This window comes from Ceratotherium simum, chromosome 12 (assembly GCF_057802395.1).
Source record: "Ceratotherium simum simum isolate JZ-2026a chromosome 12, ASM5780239v1, whole genome shotgun sequence".
Lineage (NCBI taxonomy): Eukaryota > Metazoa > Chordata > Mammalia > Perissodactyla > Rhinocerotidae > Ceratotherium > Ceratotherium simum.
In genome coordinates this window covers 41,312,138-41,334,746 of record NC_141911.1, presented here as the reverse complement: position 1 = coordinate 41,334,746, position 22,609 = coordinate 41,312,138, and the positions used below count along the sequence as shown (strand labels likewise).

At 38.6% G+C, this 22,609-nt stretch overlaps 1 pseudogene; it reads left to right on the top strand.

Annotated features, from left to right (window-relative positions):
* Positions 1 to 12,290: 12,290 nt before the first annotated feature.
* LOC147915840 (uncharacterized) lies at positions 12,291 to 22,223 on the top strand (annotated as a pseudogene).
* Positions 22,224 to 22,609: the final 386 nt, after the last annotated feature.

The window sequence follows — 22,609 nt, the reverse complement described above, 5'->3', positions numbered from 1 at the left end:
CGTAGACAAATCTGGAATCTAGGAATTTATGGGCCACAGTACTGGAAAATGTCATATAAGCTAGTAACTATTTGAATATAAAATGGAAATGTGTCATTAGTGAAAAACTCCCTTTTGTATAAGTAACATAGCAACTTGCATTACTTATTTAGAGACTTCATATGTTAATCAGTGCCAGAGCGAATCTTGATGCAGTAAGAAAGTACGTGGGGATCTGTTTTGGTGGTCTCAGACCTCTCCCTGCTAAGCCTGTGCCTCAAGATTACTTATAATGAATACTAGTAAGGCTTGATGCAGGGTAAGATCTCTGATTCTTGTGTGTTTGATTTGATAACGCAATCCTTTGTGTTAGGATCACTACCTCAGAGGATAGTGGTGAAGATTAAATGAGTCAATGCTTTTGACAATGCAGTGCTAAGCTCATAGTAAACATTCATTAAGTATTGCTATTATTAATATATTTTATCCCAAGAAATAATAAGAGCTATCATTTATAGAATGAATATTATGTGACAGGCACTTAAGCTAAGTGCTTTCCACGGATTATCTCATTTAATCATCTAAAAAGCTCTATGTTCTATGTTTTTTACCATTATATAAGAAGCCTAAAGCCTGGAGATTAATTAATTTTCCCAAGGTCATATAGCTAGTAAATTGTGGCACCAGGTTTTAAACCCTGGCAGTCGAACCCCCCAGTTGAGCTCTTGTTCCTAATTCCAAGTAATACTGCCAAATAACACTATATTATCCTGTCTCTGAAAGCCCATTGGAATGTCCATCCAGGTGCTATTTCAGTATGATGAAAGTATAATTTATTAACTAGCACCAAAATGGCCTTAAAATTTTAATGCAATTTCTAAACATAGGTGATTTCCACCAGGGAGTTACTAATGTCAGGAGAAGTAAAAATAGAGAAAACTATCCATTGTTTTTACTCCTTTTCTCAAAACGTAATGACCTTTTGTTATTCCACTGAGCAGAACCCCCTGTGCTGCCCCAAAAAGGTCATAGGCTGGTCAATCTAAAACAATAAAATAAAACTGGACTTTTGGGAAAATTAGCAAGAGGTTTGGTGAGTTTCTTTTTTCTCTCTGTGCTCACAGATTATGCAAGCTATTTCATCTTCTCATTGCTTTCTTAGAAACGATAGAGATAAGCAAAGAAAAAGAGATATGTCAACTTTATCAACTTTGCTAGCAGCAATAATTAGATCAATGTATATGACTAAAATATTATTTTGGAGGATAAAAGAGTGTTGGTTTTATCTAAAATTATATTTAGTAATGACATAGGTATTCCACAGCAATTATTACATAAATGATAGTTATAAGCTATAGGCACTCAATTTAGTCTTATCCCATATTATTCATTAAGGACATTCATTTTTTATAAAACATCTGTAGATTGGATATTAAATCGTATAGGCATGGATTTTTACAACCCACACAATAGTGAGAATAAAATGATTAAACAACAATATCCCCAGCACTAATACAGGTAAGTCAAAGGATAATCATCTAGTAATGTTACCCAGGAAGCCTTATGACGGCCATGTTTCTGCCCATTGTGGTTGCTGTTTTAAGTCTGGATACCAAACAGGAAGCAATTTTTCCTGCCAAAGGGAGTAGACCATTGCCTTTGCCATTGCAGAAAACAGGGTATGGCAAAGAAAACAAGGTGCACGGCAGTCACACAAGAAAAAGACCACATGTAAAGTAATCTCTAGGAACTGCAGATGCATAAGTAAAGAAATTGCTGCAAATAATAATAAGGACTTTGATACAAAAAATGCCACCATTCCATGGCAGATTTGCATGGAACTCTCCAAAGGAAGATTAGGAGGACTTGGAAGAAAATAAATCTAGATTAGACCAGAACAAAGAATGCTTATTGAGGAGAAATTGGAAATTGACGTCAGTCTCCCATTTGTGAAGAATTTTTATTTAATTTTATGTACCTATACATAAGTCAACTGTACGTGAAAATGTATATTTATTACTTTTAGGAATCCTAATGTGAAGAATTTCTTTCCCTAAGTATTGTTAGAAAGAGATATCAGAACTGAAAGAACCTCTTGGGAGAGGCAATCTGCTATGGGCAGTTAGAAGACTGCACGTTCTTGCAGTGTGGGCCAAGAATGCAAAGCCCTGACCACTCTTTGCCCAGGTCATTTCTCAAGGTTGTGTTTGCAGAGAGCAATCTTGAGAGATAAGGTAGTACATCCATCCCAAACAAAGAGCAGGCTTGCTTACTGCTTGCTATAAAATCAGTGGATTCCCAAGTTCGGTGTTCCTCTCCTATAATATAACTGACTGCATGTGCAGGCTCTCAACTAGGCCCTCTGTGTACCCCCACGTGAAAGAGGGGCAAGAGGAACCAATGCAAATATACTGATGATTATGAAACAGTAACAGGCTAACTTATTAGCTTGCAAGCATTATAAAATCAAATCCCAGAACCGGCAAACCCTGCTCCACTCTATAATAAAGAGTTCAAGGTCCAGAATAGATAAATGAGGTAAATATCATCTTTCATAATATGTTTGGTTTTTTTTTCAATAGGTTTTCTTTTTTAGAGCAGCTTTAGGTTTACAGAAAAATTCCCCAGAAAGTTTAAAGGGTTTTCATACTTCCTCACCTCCAATTTTCCCCTATTATTAACAACTTGTAATCGTGTGGTACATTTGTTACAGTTGGCAGACCAATATTGACACAGTATATTATTAACTAAAGTCCACAGTTTACATTAGGGTTTACTCTTTGTGTTGTACATTCTATGGGTTTAACAAATGCATAATTCATGTGTCCATCATTACAGTATCATATAGAATAGTTTCACCAACATAAAAATCTCCTGTGCTCCATCTATTCATCCTTCCCCTCCCCCTAATCCCTGGCAACCACAGATATTTTTTTTGTATGTGTGGGGAGATCAGCCCTGTGCTAACATCTGCCAATCCTCTTTTTTGCTGAGGAAGACTGGCCCTGGGCTAACATCCGTGCTCATCTTCCTCCACTTTATATGGGACGCCGCCACAGCATGGCCTGACAAGCGGTGCGTTGGTGCGCGCCCGGAATACTAAACGGCGAACCCCGGGCCACCGCAGTGGAGCACACACACTTAACCACTTGTGCCACCGGACCGGCCCTGCCACTGATCTTTTTACTCTCTCCATAATTTTGACTTTTCCAGAATGTCATATAGTGGAGATCATAAAATATGTAGCCTTTTCAGGCTGGCTTCTTTCACATAGCAATATGCATTTAAGTTTCCTCCCTGTGTGTTCATGGCTTGATAGCTCATTTCTTTTTAACTTCATCCCTTTGTGGTCAAGAGAAGATATTTGTATGATATATAACTTTTTAAAACTATTGAGACTTAATATGTCATGTAACATAGATTCTACCCTAGAAAATGTCCCATGTGCACTGGAGAAGAATATGTATGCTGTTGTTGTCAGGTAGAGTGATCTGTATATGTCTGTTAGATCTGGTTATTATATTGCGCTATTTAAGTCTTCTATTTCCTTACTTATCTTTACCACAAGATTAGTAACACATTCTTCATCTCACATAATTACCATTTTGTTGTTGTTGTTGTTATGGTGACAACATTAAAGCTCTACTCTCATAGCAACTTTCTAGTGTACAATACAGTATTGTTACCTATAGTCACCATGCAGTACCTCTGATCCCCAGAGCTTACTCATCTTCTAATTGAAAGTTTGTACTATTTGACCAACATCTCCCCCCTTCCTCATCCATCAGCCCCTGGCAACCACCATTCTACTCTCTCTTTCTATGAGTTTGATATGTTTAGATACCACATGTAAGTGAGATCATAAAGTATTTGTCTTTCTCTGTCTGGCTTATTTCACTTAGCAAAATGCCTTCAAGGTCCATTCATGTTGTCACAAATGGCAAGATTTCCTTCTTCTTATGGATGAATAATATCCCATTATACACATATACCTCATTTTCTTTATCCATTCATCAATCAGTGGACACTTAGGTTGTTTCCACAGCTTTGCTGCTGTGAATAATGTCACAGTGAACATGAGAGTGCAGATATCTCTTTGAGATAGTGATTTCCTTTCCTTTGGGTATATACCTATAAGTGGGACTGCTGGATCATATGGTAGCTGTATTTTTAACTTTTTAATAAACTTCTATGCTTTTTACACAGTGGTTGTACCAATTTACATTCCCACCAACAGTGCACCAAGATTTCCTTTTCTCCACATCCTTGCTAGCATTTGTTATCTTTTGTCTTTTTGTGAATAGACAGCCTAACAGACGTGAGGCGATATCTCCTTGTGGTTTTGATTTGCATTTCCCTGATGATTAGTGACGTTGAGCACCTTTTTATGCACTTGTTGGCTATTTGTATGTCTTCTTTGGAAAAAAAAGTCTATTCAAGTCCTTTGCCCATTTTTTAATTGGATTGTTTGTTTTTTTGCTATTGAGTTATATGAGTTCCTTATATATTTTGGATACTAATCCCTTATCAGATGTATGGTTAGCAAATATTTTCTCCCATTCTGTAGGTTGTCTTTTCATTTTGTTGATTGTTTCTTCTGCTGTGCAGAAGCTTTTTAGTTTGATGTAGTCCCACTTGTTGATTTTGCTTTTATTTTTCTTTTAATTTTATTTTTTTGCGTGTGTGAGGAAGATCAGCCCTGAGCTAACAGCCATGTCAATCCTCCTCTTTTTTTGCTGAGGAAGGCTGGCCCTGAGCTAACATCCATGCCCATCTTCCTCCACTTTACATGGAATGCCACCACAGCATGGCCTGACAAGCTGTGGGTCGGTGCGCGCCCGGGATCTGAACCTAGGCCGCCAGCAACGGAGTGCACGCACTTAACCACTATGCCACGGGGCCGGCCCCTGATTTTTGCTTTTATTGAATGTGTTTTGGGGATCATATCCAAAAAGAACTGTCACAACCAGTGTCAAGGAACTTTTTCCTTGTTTTCTTCTAGGTGTTTTACAGTTTCAGGTCTTATATTGAAGTCCTTAATCCATTTTGAGTTAATTTTTGTGAATGGTGTAAAATAGGGATTTAGTATTATTCTTTTGCATGTGAATATCCAGTTTCCCCAACATCATTCATTGAAGAAACTGTCCTTTCCCCATTAAGCATTCTTGGCTCCCTTGTCAAATATTGGTTGATCATATATGCAGGGGTTTATTTCTGGGCTCTTGATTCTATATTCCATTGGTCTATGTCTGTTTGCAGAAGGAGTTCACAGAGCTTCTTGCATGTTTATATTCATTTCTTTCATCGAATTTGGGACATTTTTAGTCATTATTTCTTTTTTTTTCTTTTTGTGAGGAAGATCAGCCCTGAGCTAACATCTGATGCCAATCCTCCTCTTTTTTCTGAGGAAGACTGGCCCTGAGCTAACATCTGTGCCCATTTTCCTCTACTTTATATGGGATGCCGCCACAGCATGGCTTGACAAGCAGTGCGTCGGTGCATGCCCAGGATCCGTACCGGCGAACCCCGGGTCGCTGCAGCGGAGCGCGCACACTTAACCACTTGCGCCACCGGGCCGGCCCCTAGTCATTATTTCTTTAAATATTCTCTCTGCCCCTTTCTCTCTTCTCCATCTGGGATTCTACTGCATATTTTGATCCACTTGATCATATCCTACAGTCTCCTTAGGTTCTGCTCACTTTTCTTCAATCTTTTTCCTTCTATTCCTCAGTCTTATTGATTTCCATTGTCCTATCTTCAAGTTCACTAATTTTTTCTTCTGCCTGCTCAAATCTGCCTTTGAGTCTCTCTAGTGATTTTTTTTCATTTAATTATTGTAATTTTCAGCTCCAGAGTTTTCTTTTTAGGTTTTCTATCTCTTTATTGATTTTTTCCATTTTGTTCATACATAATTTTCTTGACTTTCTCCACATCTTCCTTTAGTTCCTTGAACATCTTTAAGACAGTTTTTTAAAGTTTTTCAGGGACAGTTTCTATTGATTTATTTTTTTTCTTTGGGCCACATTTTCCAATTTCTTTGTATACCTTGTGATTTTTTAAATTAAAAACTGAATATTTTAATCTAATAATGTTGTAACTCTGGAAATCAGATTCTCCCCTTTCCCCAAGGTTTGGTGTTTTTGTTATTGTTTTTTATTGCTGTTTTTGTTTTTTGGATTGTTGTAGGCAGTCTCTGTGCCAAAGATCAGCCTGAGATGTAAACTTAAGGTCTTCCTAGGTCTTTTCTGAGCATGCATAATCACTTTTTAATTTTGCCCACATATGCAGTTGTTTTTGAATGTCCTAGTCTTTAATATCTGGCTCCCAAAAGGGGGGAAAGAGAGAAATGAAGGGGAGAGGAAAAGGGCACCAGCTGCTCAAATATTCAGGAAGCTACTTCTGCTGAAGGGAGAGGGGCTTACAGCAACGGGAGGAGGTGCAACAACAGCCACCTGCTTTTTTGTCTGCATCTCCGCACTCAGATCTCGATATCTGGAGGACAGAGTCTCTCTTTTTTGCCCGCCTTGGATCCCACAAGCTGCATGCAATGTGCTCCAGGAACGTGTGCACAGCTGCCTGTCACATGGCTAGGAGGGGGAAATGAGTAGCTGCTACTGTGCTAAGAGCTGAAATTAACAGCAATTTACCATCCAAGCCTTCAAAAGACTCTAGAGTTCCAAAATAGTTACATCGGACAGATTCTGCCAGTGCAATTGTTGTCTAGATGGAGAGACAGATTCCTGGTGCTTCCTACTCCAACATCTTCCCAGAATTCTCTAAAATGCGTGGTTTTTTAATTGAGGTAACATTGACTTATAACCTCGTATAAATTTCAAGTGTACATCAGCTTCTTTACTGAAATACATCAAGTGTATTTCAGCTTCTTTACTGACTACATCATCTTCCCCACCAAAAGTCTAGTTGCCATCTGTCACAGTACAAATGTGGCCCTTTACTCCTTTTGCTCTCCTCCTACCATCCCTTCCCCTCTGATAATCACCAATCTGCTCTCTGTATCTATGTGTTTATCTTCTACGTATAAGTGAAATCATATGGTAATTATCTTTCTCCATCTGACTTATTTCACTTAGCATAATACCCTCAAGGTCCATCCATGTTGCTGCAAATGGCAAGGTTTCATCTTGTTTATGGCTGAGTAGTATTCTATTATAAACATATAGACCACATCTTCTTTATCTATTCATTTATCAGTGGGCACTTAGGATGTTTCCAAGTCTTGACTATTGTGAATAATGCTGCAATAAACATAGGGGAGCATATATCTTTCCAAATTAGTGCTTTTGTGTACTTTGGATAAATACCCAGAAGTGGAATAGCTGTGTAGTATAGTATTTCTATTTTTAATTTCTTGAGGAATCTTCATACTGTTTTCCACAGTGGCTACACAAATTTATATTCCCACCAGCAGTGTATGAGGGTTCTCTTTTCTTCACATCCCCTCCAATTCTTGTTATTTCTTGTCTCTTATAACAGCCATTCTAAAGGGCATGAGGTGATATCTCATTGTGCTCTTAATTTGTATTTCCCTAATAATTAATGATGTCGAACACCTTTTCATATGCCTATTGGCCATCTGTATATCTTCTTTGGAAAAAATATCTATTCATATGCTCTGTCCATTTTTTAATTGAATTGTTATTTTGTATGAGTTCTTTATATATTTTGGATATTAATCCCTTATCAGATATATGATTTGCAGATATCTTCTCCCAATTGATAGGTTGTCTTTTAATTTTGTTAATGGTTTTGGGCCAGCCCCGTGGCTTAGCAGTTGAGTGCATGCACTCCGCTGCTGGCAGCCCGGGTTCGGATCCCAGGCGCGCACCGCCGCACCACTTCTCTGGCCATGCTGAGGCCGCGTCCCACATACAGCAACTAGAAGGATGTGCAACTATGACATACAACTATCTAAATAAATAAATAAATAAAATTAAAAAAAAAAAAGCCCGCCTTAAAAAAAAAAAAGGGCCGGCCCCGTGGCTTAGTGGTTGGGTGCACACGCTCCACTACTGGTGGCCCGGGTTTGTATCCCGGGTGCGCACTGACGCACCACTTCTCCGGCCATGCTGAGGCCGCGTCCCATGTGCAGCAGCTAGAAGGATGTGCAACTATGACATACAGCTATCTACTGGGGCTTTGGGGAAAAAGAAAGAAAGGAGGAGGATTGGCAATAGATGTTAGCTCAGAGCCGGTCTTCCTTAGCAAAAAGAGGAGGATTAGCATGGATGTTAGCTCAGGGCTGATCTTCCTCACAAAAAAATAAATAAATAAATAAATAATTTTTTAATGGTTTCCTTTGCTGTGAAGAAGCTTTTTAGTTTGATGTGGTCCTGTTTGTTTATCTTTTCTTTTGTTTCCCTTGCCTAAGGAGACATATTCAAAAACATATTGCTAAGACCGATGTCAAAGTGCATACTACCTATGTTTTCTTCTAGGAGTTTTATGGTTTCAGGTCTTACATTCAAGTCTTTAATCCATTTTGAGTTAATTTTTGTTAACTCAAAAACTAATATGGTGTGCAATAACAGTCTACTTTCATTCTTTTGCATGTGGCTATCCAGTTTTCCCAGCACCATTTACTGAAGAGATTTTCCTCTCTCCATTGCATGTTCTTGGCTCCTGTGTCAAAAATTGGCTGTCCATAGATGTGTGGGTTTATTTCTGGGCTCTCAGTTCTGTTCCATTGATCTGTGTGTCTGTTTTTCTACTAGTACTATGCTGTTTTGATTACTATAGCTTTGTAGTATATTTTGAAATCACGAAATGTGATACCTCCAGCTTTGTTCTTATTTCTCAGGTTTGCTTTGGCTATATGGGCTCTTTTGTTGTTCCATATAAATTTTGGGATTCTTTCTCTATTTCTGTGAAAAATGTCATTGAGATTTTGATAGGGATTGCATTCAATTTGTAAATTGCTTTAGGTAACATTTTGACTATGTTAATTCTTTCAATCCATGAGCACAGAACATCTTTCCATTTCTTTGTGTCGTCTTCAATTTCTTTCAACAATGGCCTATAGTTTTCACTATACAAGTCTTTCACCTCCTGGGTTAAGTTTATTCGTAGGTATTTCATTCTTTTTATTGTGATTGGAAATGAGAATGTATTCTTGATTTCTTTTTCTGCTAGTTTATTGTTACTGTACAGAAAAGCAACTGATTTTTGTATGTTGATTTTGTATGCTGTATCTTTACTGTGTTCATTTATAATTTCTGATGGTGTTTTGGTGGAGTCTTTAAGGTTTTCTATATGTAAAATCATGTCATCTGCAAATAGTGACAGTTTTACTTCTTCCTTTCCAACTTTGATATGTTTTATTTCTTTTTCTTACTTAATTGCTGTGGCTAGGACTTCCAATACTATAATGAACAAGAGTAGCAAAAGTGTGCAGACTTGTCTTCTTCCTATTCTTAGGGGATGGCTTTCAGTTTTTCACCATTGAGTATAATGTTAGCTGTGGGTTTGTCATATATGACCTTTATTATGTTGAGGTATGTTCCATCCCTACCATTTTATTCAGAGTTTTTATCATAAATGGATGCTGAATCTTGTCAAAATGTTTCTCTGCATCTACTGAGATTGTCATGTGATTTTTATTCCTCATTTCTTTAATCTTGTGTATCACATTGATTAATTTGTGGATGTTGTACCATCTTTGCATCCCTGGAATAAATTCCACTTATCGTGGCAAATGATTCTTTTAATATATTGTTATATTTGACTTGCTAATATTTTGTTGAGGATTTTTGCATCTATGTTCATAGCAAATTGGCCTATAATTTTCTTTTTTCATATTGTCTTTGTCTGGTTTTGTATCAGGGTAATGTTGGCTTCATAAAAGAGTTAGGAAGCATCCCCTCTTCAATTTTTTGGAAGAGTTTGAAAAGGACAGGTCTTAAATCTTCTTTGAATGTTTGGTAGAATCCACCAGAGAAGCAGCCTGGTCCTGCACTTTTGTTTTTTGGGAGGTTTTTGATTATGGTTTCAATCTCCTTACTAGTGATTGGTCTATTCTGATTCTCTATTTCTTGATTCAGTTTTGGAAGGTTGTATGATTCTAAGAATTTATCCATTTCTTCTAGACTATCCAATTTGTTGGTATATAGCTTTTCATAATATTTTCTTATAATCCTTCATATTTCTGTGGTATCCGTTGTAATTTCTCCTCTTTTGTTTCTGATTTTATTTATTTGAGCCTTGTCTCTTTTTTTCTTAGTGAGTCTAGCTAAATGTTTGTCAGTTTTGTTTATCTTTTCAAAGAATCAGCTCTTAGTTTCATTGAATTCAATTCATTTTAATTTAAGGTGATTATTGGTATATGAAGACTTAATATTGCCATTTTATCTTTTGTCTTCTGGTTGCTCTATATTTCCATTGTTTCTTTTTCCTTGTGTTTCTTTCTGCCATTTCAGTTTGGTGGTTTTCAGTGATATGGTTTTCTCAGTTTCCTCTTTTTTATTATTTTGTGACTTTGCTCTGAAATTTTGTTTTGTGGTTGCTATGTGGTTTGTATAATAGGTCTCATTAAGAAGAGAGTTCTTTTTCTTATCTTCATTTGCCTATGCAGATTTCATCCTTTTCCTCTTCCTCTTCTATGTTTTTGGTGTCACAAATTATCCCTTTTTGTATTGTGAGTTTGTTACCAAATTGCAGTGGTTATAGTTATTTTTAATGCTTCCTTTCCCTTTAACCTTTATGTTATAATTAAGTGTATACTATCCTATTCTGATACAGAATTGCGAATTTCTGATTCTGTCTATCTACTTATCACTTTGCTCAATGCTTTGTATACCTTTGCCTTTTCATTTCAGGTAGGAGAGCTCCTTTCAACATTTCTTGTGGGGCAGGTGTAGTGGTAGTGAATTCCCTCAGCTTTTGTTTGTCTGGGAAAAGCCTTTATTTCTCCTTTGTATCTGAAAGATAATTTTGCTGGGTGGAGTATTCTTGGCTGGCAGTTTTTGTCTTTCAATATTTTGAATATATCTTTCCATTCTCTCCTGGCCTGTAGGGTTTCTGCTGAGAAATCTGCTGGTAGCCTAATGGAGATTCCCTTGTAGGTTATTGTCTTTTTCTCCCTGGCTGCTTTTAATATTCTTTGTCACTGATTTTTGAGTTTATTATCATGTGGCTTGGAGAAGGTCTTTTTGCATTGAGATAATTAGATGTTTTATTAACCTCATGGATTTGTTTATCCAGTTCTTTCTCCACGTTTTGGAAGTACTCAGCTATTACTTCTTTAAATAAGCTCTCTGCTCACTTCTCTTTCTCTTCTCCTTCTGCGATACCCATTATCTTTACGTTGCCTTTTCTAATGGAGTCAGATAATTCTTATATAATTTCTACATTTCTTTTTAAGTCTTAGCTCTCTCTCCTCTCCTATTTGCATCATTTCTAGGTTTCTATCTTCAATCTCACTAATTCTGTCTTCCATATGATCTGCTCTATTTCCAGTGCTTTCTAATGCATTCTTCATCTCATTTATTGAATTCTTCAGCTCCAGAATTTCTGTTTGCTTCTTTTTTAGAGTTTCAATTTTTTTGGTAATGTACTCCTTCTGTTCATTGATTTTATTCCTGAGCTCACTGAACTGCTTGAGTTTTCTTGTAGCTCATTGAGTTTCTTCATGTCAGCTATATTGAATTCTTTATTGGTTAGATCACAATCTTCCATGACTTTATGTTTGCTTTCTGTAGAATTGTGGGGTTTTTTTCTGATACCATGGTACTGTGGCTTTCTGTGGTGCTTCTGAGTTATTCCTCTGCTGGTGCATTTGTTGGAGCAAACACATTTTCTATTCAGGTATAGCTTTGTTTGTTTCGATTCAAACTTTTCAACTGCTTGTAGATTAGAAGGCTTTCTTTTGTTTTTCACTAGGTGGTTCTATAGCACTAATTTTTGGTTTCTCTTACCTGAGCTGCCTTGGCTATATTCGAGGAGCTGTACCTTCCACCCTCCACTGCTTGTCTTTAGGGTGTCACCAGTACTCTCATCATCGCCACCTATGCTCCTAGGGGTCACTAATGCCTTGCTATTGCTGATGTCACTGAGGTCCCTGACTGCCACAGGGGGCACAGGGATGGCTGATGCCTCAGCCAAGTCCAGGATCACCTGGGTCAGAAGCTCTTCCACTGTGGTGGGGGGAAGGTCACAGGCACCACTGTGGTTGGGATGTAAAAGTCCCATGTGCACTTCCACCACTGGTACCAGGCTCCAAGCCACAGCCAGGGGGCCTGGGTTCACATGGTTCCTCCTCCACTGCTGCTACACTTTCTGTGGCCACAGGTGCCACTATGGCTGGCTGGCTGGAGTTGCACACATGCCTCTACTCCTTCCGACCAAGTTCTCTGGGGCCACTGGTGGCTGGCCCAGCTGCCGTGGCCAGGGATCCAGGATCCTGGGCTCTGCCTCTGCAGGTCCCCCATCTAGCCTCCTCAATATTCTCCAATCCACCCACCTTTGTATGTACCGATGTGTGGATCTCTCTGGTTTCCTGGTGTTTTGTGCAATGTAGCCTTTGTTGGGTAATAGATGCTTTACTCACTATATATTGAAGGGGAGAGACAAAAGGACCCTCTTGTGCCACCATGATTATGTCTCCTAAAATGTGTTTTTAGCATTTAATAATTTTATAAACTTTTTTATCACAAAAATGTCTCCAATAATAATATAAATTGCATTAAAAACCTAACATTCATGTAGTTCCTTTGAATTTTATTACTATATATCTTTTGTGCATTTGTTTCTCTAAGTTTTGAAAGTATAGATTTAGGTACAAATATAATTTTTTTATCAGGTTCTATATACTGAAGCTGTTTCCATATATCAACAGGTGGCCCTTGGTAATAATACTTTGTTGACTGTTTTAATGATGTATTTCAATCATAACTGTTCTATTAAACAAACAAACATAACCTCATGAGACAGATACTTTTTGCCATATGATAAAAACATAGTTATTTGGCTACTTCATTATGGCACAGTGGTATTTAAAAGTGATATGAGCAATTTAAGGATTTTTTTTAAACTGGTTTTCATAAGTTTATATGGCTTTTATTTCTAGGTTTGGTGGGTAGGGTTGGCCTTGATTAGTTCCTGGGACAGGAAAGTATCTCAGTAGATATATAACTGCCAAATAGTCACTGAAATAATGAGTGAAATTTTAAGGGTAGAAAATTATAAACCCAGAGAGGTAAAAAAGTACCCAAGAGGGGGCAGTTCTCCCAGCAAGAATAATGATATCCAATTTTTTTCTGGTAAAAGATATTATTCTTTGTCTTGAGATCACTCCTGAGTCAAATATGAACATAGGAAAATAATTTTGATGTCTAATTACTAAAATGAGATTATATTTCTAGTCATATAAGTAATTAATAAAACCTTTTTACAATAATTTAAAAGTGTACAGGCCTAAGTGAACCACATGGTTAAGGCTAGTTTCACTGGTAACTCTCTCTGAGGCTCACTAAGGCACGACTCCTGAGCTATGAGAATCAAGTGAACATCCTTTTTCATACAGTTTAGACACTGTAAGGTATCTGTTGCTTTATAAAGTTTTGTTAAAACACTGTGAGCTTCTAAAGGGCAAATAGATAAGATGATAACAAGATTGAGGAAAGGAACATGTCTGTCTGTTGAGGGAAGGCAAGGAGAGTGGAGACAGATTGATGATACAAGGATGTAATTGATGAAGCAAAATATCACAAAAAGGTGAGAAGGGATGGAAAGCACAAGCATTAGAATTAACAAAAAGGAGGAAGACATTTTCTTCTTTGAGATTAGAAGGAAGATGGGAAGTGTGTGTTAAAATACAAAAACCTGTTTTTTTTCCATTGAAGAGAGAAATTAAGGGAGTTGATGTGATAGTCCTCCATCTTTCCAACAGAGTCAGAATGAAGGATGTTACCAAACAGAGACAGGGATAGGATACTTGGGTGCTGGGAGGATATGAAATATTTAGAGATGAAAATAAAATGTTTAACAGCAATGAGGGCACCACTGAGAGTGGATAACATGAATTAGCAGTGTAATCAATTAGTTTGGCTTCCTGACTCAATAATATTTCAGCAATCAAGAAACTGGAGTAGGAGAATTGAATTATAGGGTTGACCCAGCATTTGAATCCAACTAGAAAAATTTAACTGAATTAGGTAATGTCTGTGGCCTGTGACTACTGATTAGTTGAAACTCTTTCCTTTCTATAAGGATGATTTTTTTATTAATCTTATAATAATCTATAGAGAGTTAAAGCAATTGTGATACATATCATTGGTAAGAATCAGAAAACCCTGGAGTAGAATAAATGAATCATTTAAACAACTAGAATTTGCATCTGCTGAAGGTAAATTGAATAGATTGGTTAATTTATCCTTGTGATCCATCATGTCATGTCCAAATGATTTGACCAGAACCATAACATGGAACCTAATTATGGATACATGAAGACAGAAGAATTTTTGGTTAGATAAATACAGTAGCACTCACTTTACCCTATAAATGTCATTAAAAGGAGACAGGCTTTCTTTACCTTTGGGACAATATACTTGTGGATTACAATCAAAGTTCCCATTACAAACTTAGGAAAAAACTGCCTCATTATCCTTTTATCTCAGACAAACCAATAAACAAGCAAAAAAACACAATTTCTAGCTTTCCCACCAATCCCGCTCCTCTCTTTTCATGGGCCCCATTTGTAATACAAAAACTCTGTAATGAGCACTTACATCTATATTATTAAGTCAAGAATAATAAACATATTTAATAATCCTTTAGTTTTTTTCCTTCAATGCTTTTATTAGACATTTCTTCCCAATAAACTTATCACAACTTCCCAGTTTTCTACGCTTTCTAAACCAATCCAAGATCCAGACATGGATAGTTGAGAAAGTATTTACCCTCCATTTTCCTCATTCCCTAATGACCTTCCTCATAATAACAAATGACAATCCAAACTACAACCTTTACCTTTTAAGATAGGCAGAAAAAAGAAGGAGGGAAGGAAGGAAGGAGGGAGGGAAGGCAGGAAGGAAGGAAGGGAGGCAGGAAGGAAGGTAGGAAGGGAAGGAGGGAGGGAGGAAGGGAGGGAGAGAGGAAGGGAGGAAGGAAAGTAGGGAGAGAGGGAAGGAAGGACCTGGTCTGAAATGTCAAAAGATATGGTTCAATAAAATCCTACATTGCTGTTTTTTCCCAGACTAACCACCAACTGATAAAAGAGAGGAAAGAAATATTTGTTGTGTGCCATTATGTGTCAGACACTTGAAGTACATCAGATTATTTAATCCATAGAACATCCCTGGGAATAAGGTGGTACTATCCTTATTTTGCAGATGAGGAAGCTGAGGTCCAAGTACGTAACTACTCCACAGCCACAACATAAAAGAGGGACTAGAGTCAATTCACTTAGGTCTGTTTTTGAAAAACAGTAATATTTCTTCTTCACTAACCTGCAACCAAAAGTAAAAAAAGTATACAACATATTAAAAAACAGAAAGATAATTTGACCTGCTTTGTTCCCACTTCTCTGGTTCTTTGTTTGTCACCACCACAGTCTACTTTTTAGAGCTAGAAATAGAGATTCAAATAAACACTCTGGATTGCTCTTTACATGAAAGTGCTTTATAACTAAAGCTGACTCAAGCACTATCTTCCTAAAATACAAATATTTTCTTCTACATTGACACCAAAACAGTCTATCACATCTTGTTTTATCAAAGAAATAAAGCTCCCTGGTGATACATCTCTGAGAAAAAGTATGTACAAAGCCTCAGAAATAAGGCTATAAAACATTATTTGAAACATATAATAACCTATGTGTTGGCAATGTCCACACCATCTTAAGAAAACTCTTCAACATATATATACTAGTTACAGTAAAGGAAGCTAACGTGCATAATTCCTAAAGATTTACAACACCACTAAAAAATTTATTTGCTATCAAATCTGGTTTTAAAAATATTGATATATGCCAAATGAGCATATCACCAAAAGGATTTTAACTAAAACCAAGATTCATTATTTAATAATTATTGAGGGCTAAGTACTGGGAGATACTGTGCTGGGTGCTGGAAAGGAGCAGGAAGGAAAATAAACATGATCCCTGTCCTCATGGAACTTACCTCTTAGGGTAGGAGATATTCGAGAATTACAGAAAAAATAATTACAATTGTGATAAGTGCTAGTGAGAATTACAGGATGCTCTGAGGATATTTTATAGAATACTTGACCTATTTGGTGAAATTAGGTAAGGCTTCCCCTGAAGATGGAACATTTAAGTTGATATCCAAAAGAAAGAGTTAGTGAGACTTGAGAAAAGGGACCATGACAAGGAAGATCCACTATGACTAAATATATATGTATAGCTAGCACAACATTAAAGAGTTTATCTAAATAACTAGAGGTTTATTGCAACCAGAAGTCATTATTTTATTTCTGTAAAACATTCCAAAACTAATAGGATAATTCCTAGAAAACTTTTAAGAAAGACAATGCAACTTAAGCCAGGCATTGGGCTATGTACCTTGCATGTTTTATGTAATTTACTTTTTTACAACAAAACTATAAGGTAGCTATTTTATTCTCTTTATAATTTCCCATGCCGAAGTGTGTCTTGTACACGAATTGTCACAGCAGAAACTGAAAAAGAACCTAAACAGTAAATGATAAATTTCTCAGTCCTGCCTTCCATCTAAATCTTCAAAACCCGTATGTAAGCATTATACAATTATCCATTCCAGTCCTCTCCCCGCTCATAGCAAACACGAGTTTTCAGACTGTACAAACAGCCCAATCACATAACAAGTAAAACTTGCAATCACACCACAGCCACCTGCTTTCCTGCTCTCCTTCTCACTCCTACTTACACCGTCCTGTGGTTACACCCCTCTCCAGGCCAGTCAAAGCCTTGGTTGTCCTCAACCAGAAAATTTTTCGCCTCTCAATATTCAAAAGTAGCAATGATAGTTCTGAGTTTCTGTTATAAATAAGTGAAGAGGAGACACACAGATCTAGTCTTAGGGAGAAGACAAGTATGTTGACCAAAACAAGAATTAGACAAAAATTAATATTCCCACCCACTGTTTCTTCCTGTATCACATGTTGATTATTTTAGGCAGCAAAGGGAGAACCGATATAGTTTTTCACATGCCTATAAACATTTACATCCAATTTTTAGGTTTGGAGTCCCCCTACCATTTCTTTATTTTGAATTCATCTTCAGCCAGTTATGACTGTTTTGATCTTTTGGGATTTTTTAAAATCAAATTTCCAGTTTCAAATTTTGTTTGAATGTAACAATAGGTAAAATGTCTCTAAATCAACTACACACTACCACTATTCAAACGCCTCTCAGGCAAGAGGGCAGAAACTTACTGTCTAGCTTTTGAGAAAGATCCTCTTATGGTAATGAAGGTGTTTGAGAGAGCAGCAATAATCGCTGTATCATGTAAATTGAAGGTAATGAGTGGTAAGCTTTGATTATCTTCAAGGTCTTCAGATTCCTTTATAACCTCAAATACCACCCTGTGCACTTTACAAAGCAGACATTTTGCCAGCATGCGTTTCACTCATGACTAATCTCAGCCCAAACCTGTCCTTGAATAGGCATTGAGTTGTACATTTGTTTCATTATGGCTTCAATTCTGAACTTAAAGCTTTTATCAAAGACTTTCATCAAGATTAATCTCATTATGCCCTTTATGCCTGTTGATTTTTGTTGTTACAAAAAGCCAAAATCAACCTTATCTTCAGGACTCTATTTCCCATAAGACTCAGAACATCCCTTTTCTGACCCATTTCTTATCCCTGTCCAACACCTGAAATCTTTCCTCTGTGCCCTCTGAGACTCAGTCATCAGCAAAAATCACCTTCTCTGAACATTCCATTCACTTCTTGCTTTAAAACCTGATCAACCCTGCAGCCCTCTCCTCTGCAGCCCAAACTCTCCAACTCCACTACTACTAGGCCCAGAGGTGGAGAAGATGACATTCTTGCTCTTTGTTGCTCCTTCCAGACCATTCTTCCTCCTTCCTCCATAAACACGCTCATTTAAATTTTATGACATCAAACTACAGCACTCTCTTTCCCTGCTGCAGTACTCAGACAATCCCCAGGCCAGTCTCCCTTCATCCTATGCTTTGGAGATTTTAGTACCTAGCTCCCTGACACTGTCTCAAACCCTATTCCTGCCATAATTCTCAGTTGACTTCCAAGTCCACATAGATGATCCATCCACTACATTGTCACTCAGTGCCTTACCTCCTCTCTTTCAATGATTTTTTTCTTCCACCCTACTCCAGCTACTGACTCACATGGCCACACCTCAGTCCTTGCCGTTCCCAATAACTATTGCCTCTCAATCCTTTCAATTTGAGGCATTCCACTTTCTGACCACCATTGTTACCAAACCAAGTGGGCTTGCCTCCTGGTGAGTTAAATAAGACTAACCAGTGGAAGTTGTCTCACAAAGTAAAGTGTATTTGCAGCAAATAGGAGGCCATGAGGAATCATTTCCAAAGTCATGGCTTGCCGAACAAAGGGAAGGAGGAACTTTTATTTGGCTAGGGAATGAATATTCAAAAGGGAGAGGCAGGTACGCTGCAGATTATGGTAATAAAGCTTAATCTCCTCTTTTTTGTATGTGTGAGGAAGGTCAGCCCTGAGCTAACATCCATGCCAATCCTCCTTTTTTTGCTGAGGAAGACCGGCCCTGAGCTAACATCTATTACCAATCCTCCTCCTTTTTTTTCCCTTTTTCTCCCAAAGCCCCAGTAGATAGTTGTATGTCATAGTTGCACATCCTTCTAGTTGCTGTATGTGGGACGCCGCCTCAGCATGGCCGGACAAACGGTGCGTCGGTGCGCGCCTGGGATCCGAACCCGGGCCACCAGTAGTGGAGCGCACGCACTTAACCACTAAGCCACGGGGCAGCCCCCTAATCTCCTATTGAAGAGATCTTTGCACTAAAAATAAGGTAAAGTCATGGGCGCAGCTCTTGTAGGGAGGCTTGGTTAGCTTCAGTATGGCTACCGGTTGTCTCCTTAACATAACAACAGGTAAATGCTTCCAAACCCACCCATGAGTTCCCCGGGGCACTAGTCGGTGACACCATCTCCTGTTGTTCCAGCTCACTACCTTTATTTGGAATCTGGAAAATTCCAACAACCCTCTTCCACCATCAGAACCTACAATTCCTTGATTGTAACATCTTTTTGTTGTCTCTCACCCATCATTCTTTAACTTCTATCCTTAAATTGCATGGTCAATCATAATAACTTCCCTGCATATACTCAACTCTCCTGCCTTTTTCTTGTCTCCTTGTACTTGGCTAAACCACAACCCTGGTATGTCCAACTCTCTGTCCAGTCCATGCTTGCACCTGTGCATGTAAACATGGCTGGAGGAAACAAATAAGCAAATTGATTGGTCCCAATTATATTCATGATCTCCAACTTCAAATGAGCCCTTAATGCTGCCTAGGAATCATACTGTATTTCCATTCTCCTAAACAACTATTACATAGCTTCACCTGTCTCCTAAAATCTCCAACTCTTTTTTCAGTCTTACTCTCAACTGACAACCTTGCTTTCTATTTCACTGATAAAATCAATGCAATCAGACAACAACTTCTGCAAACTCCTACAACCACATTCACTCACCTACCTGCAATTGTCTCTCCTGTCACTGAGTGAACTTGTTCATGCTCCTAGCAAAGGGAAACCCCTCCATTTGTGTACTAGATCTTTTCCCATCTACTTAAGGGCATTGTCTCAGCAATTCTTCCTTCTCTCTCCAGTATTAATAATTTTCCCTCTTTCCTAGATTTTTTCCATTAGCTTCTTTTGTTGTTTTCTCCTAGTCTTCCAAATATCTTAATGTTGGAGTGCCCAGCTTAGAGCTATTTCTCTTCTCCTATTTACACTAATTCCCTTTGTCATCTCAATCACCCCACAGCGAGCAAATTAGAAATGCCAGACCTGCCTTGGTTTAATGTAGAGGAAGGGATTCAAAAGCGTAGGGAGATTGAAATGTTAGTGTGGATTTGTCATTTAAGACCTACTTACCCACATTGGGAGTGTCCAGAAAACAGGCCTTTCACCACTATTGTGAGAAATAAGCTTGTGAGGGGACCCCAACATCTTTGAAGAGCTCAGTGATTGCTCTTCTTTATAGGCCAGACCTTACAGTGGAGACTGCAGTCACTGAATTGGAAAACCTAAATGCAATGGGAGTCATAGGATCCCTGGGGTGGCAGGGGTCATATGGCAGCCCTCAACTACCAGAGGCAAGGTGGATGTGGTTACCATAAGGGACAGCAGAGTCAAAGCAGCAATCAGAATAGTCTGACTTGCATAGACCTATGGAATTGGCTAGTTGATCCTGGTGCTCCTAGAAGTGAAATAGATAGGAAGTCTCCTAAATTCTTACTTGATCTTTTTAAGAAGAAATTTCTACGTCAAGTGAACAAAAATCTAACCTGAATTACAGAAAGATAGAATCATGGCACCTCAATCAATTCCTAGACTTGAGCCAGTTTACAGACCCAGAACCCCTTGAATGAAAGAGAGGCTGGGTGCCCCTGAGGAAAGACCCCAGTGCACTGCAAAATATTTATATTATTAATCTTTCTCCCAGCCTTCCCCAAAGTGACCTACAGCCTTTTGCCAGGGTAACTGTGCATTAGGGAAAAGGAAATAATCAGAGCTTTCAGGGACTACTGGACACTGACTCAGAATCAACACGAATTTTAGGAGATCTGAATTATTGTGATCCAGCAGAGTAGAAGCTTATGGAGGTCAAGCGATCAATGGAATTTTAGCTCAAGTCTGTCTCACAGTGGGCCCAGTGGGGTCCCTACCCCATTCTATGGTTATTTCCCCAGTTCCAGAACTCATCATTGGAACAGATATACTCAGCAGCTAGCAGAATCCCTACATTGGTTCCCTGACCTGTGGAATGAGGGCTATTAAAGTGGGTAAGGCCAAGTAGAATCCATTCGAACTGCCTCTACCTAAACAGTAAACCTAAAGCACTACCATATTCCTGGAAAGACTGCGGAGATTAGTGCCATAATCAAGTACTATAAAGATGCAGGAGTGATGAGTCGCACTACATTCCCATTCAACTCACTTATTTAACCAGTGCAGAAGATGGTTGGAGCTTGGAGAATGACAGTGGATTATCACAAGCTTAACCAGGTGGAGACTCCAATTGCAGTTGCTCTACCAGATGTGGTTTTATTGCTTGATCAAATTAACACATCCCCTGGTACATAGTATGCAGCTATTGATCTGGCAAACGCTTTTTTCTTGATACCTGTTGGAAAAGACCACCAGAAGCAGTTTGCTTCCAGCTAGCAAGGCCAGCAATAAACCTTCACTCTCCCACCTCAGGAGACTATTAACTCTCCGATCCTAACTTAGGGGTCATAATTTAATTTGCAGGTATCTTGATCACCTTTCCCTTCCACATGACAGCACACTGGTCCATTATATTGATGACATTATGCTCATTGGACTTGGTAAGCGAAATGTAGCAACTACCCTAGATCTATTGGTAAGACATTTTCAGCAACGTGGACTTCCACTCACCAAGGCCAACCTGGCTATGGCCACTGCTGAGTGCCCATTCTGCCAACAGCAGAGACCAACACTGAGTCCCCGATATGGCACCATATGTGGCAGGTTGATTACATTGGACTGCTTCCATCATGGAAGGGGCAGTGTTTTGTTCTTACTGAAATAGGCATTTACTCTGGATACGGATTTGCTATCCCTGCATACAATGCTTCTGCCAAAACTACCATTCATGGACTTACAGAATACCTTGTCCACTATCATAGTATTCTACACAACATTGCTTCTGATCAAAGAATTCATTTAATAGCAAATGAAGTGCGGCAATGGACCCATGCTCATGGAATTCACTTGTCTTACCACGCTTCCCACCTTCCTGAAACAGCTGGCTTGATAGAACAGTAAAAGAGCCTTTTGAAGGCTCAGTTATGGTGACAGCTAGGTGACAATAACTTTCAGGGCGGGAGCAAAGATTTTCAGAAGGCTGCATATGCTCCGAATCAGCATCCAATATATGGCACTGTTTCTCTCGTAGCCAGAGTTCACAGGTCCAAAAGTCAAAGGATAGAAATAGGAGTGGCACCATTCACTAACACCCCTAGTGACCTACTAGCAAAATTTTTGCTCCCTGTTCCTGTGACTTTATGCTCTGCTTAGAAGTCTTAGTTCAAAAGGGAGGAATACTTCCACCAGGAGACACAACGATTCCATTGAACTGTGAGTTAAGAACGCAGCTAGGCCACTTTGGACTCCTCATACTTAGGAATCAACAGGCAAAGAAGGGTGTTACTGTGCTGGCTGGGGTGATTGATCCCTTAGCGCATCTCTTAGTATTACCATGGTTAAAGTCAACAGAAATCTACAGCAATCCAATCCAGGCAGGACTACTAATGGCCCAGACTCGTCAGGAATGAAAGTTTGGGTCACTCCACCGGGCAAAGAACCACAACCAGCTGAGGTGCTTGCTGAAGGCAAAGGGAATACAGAATGCATAGTGGGGAAAGATTGTAATAAATACCAGCTATAACCACATGACCAGTTAT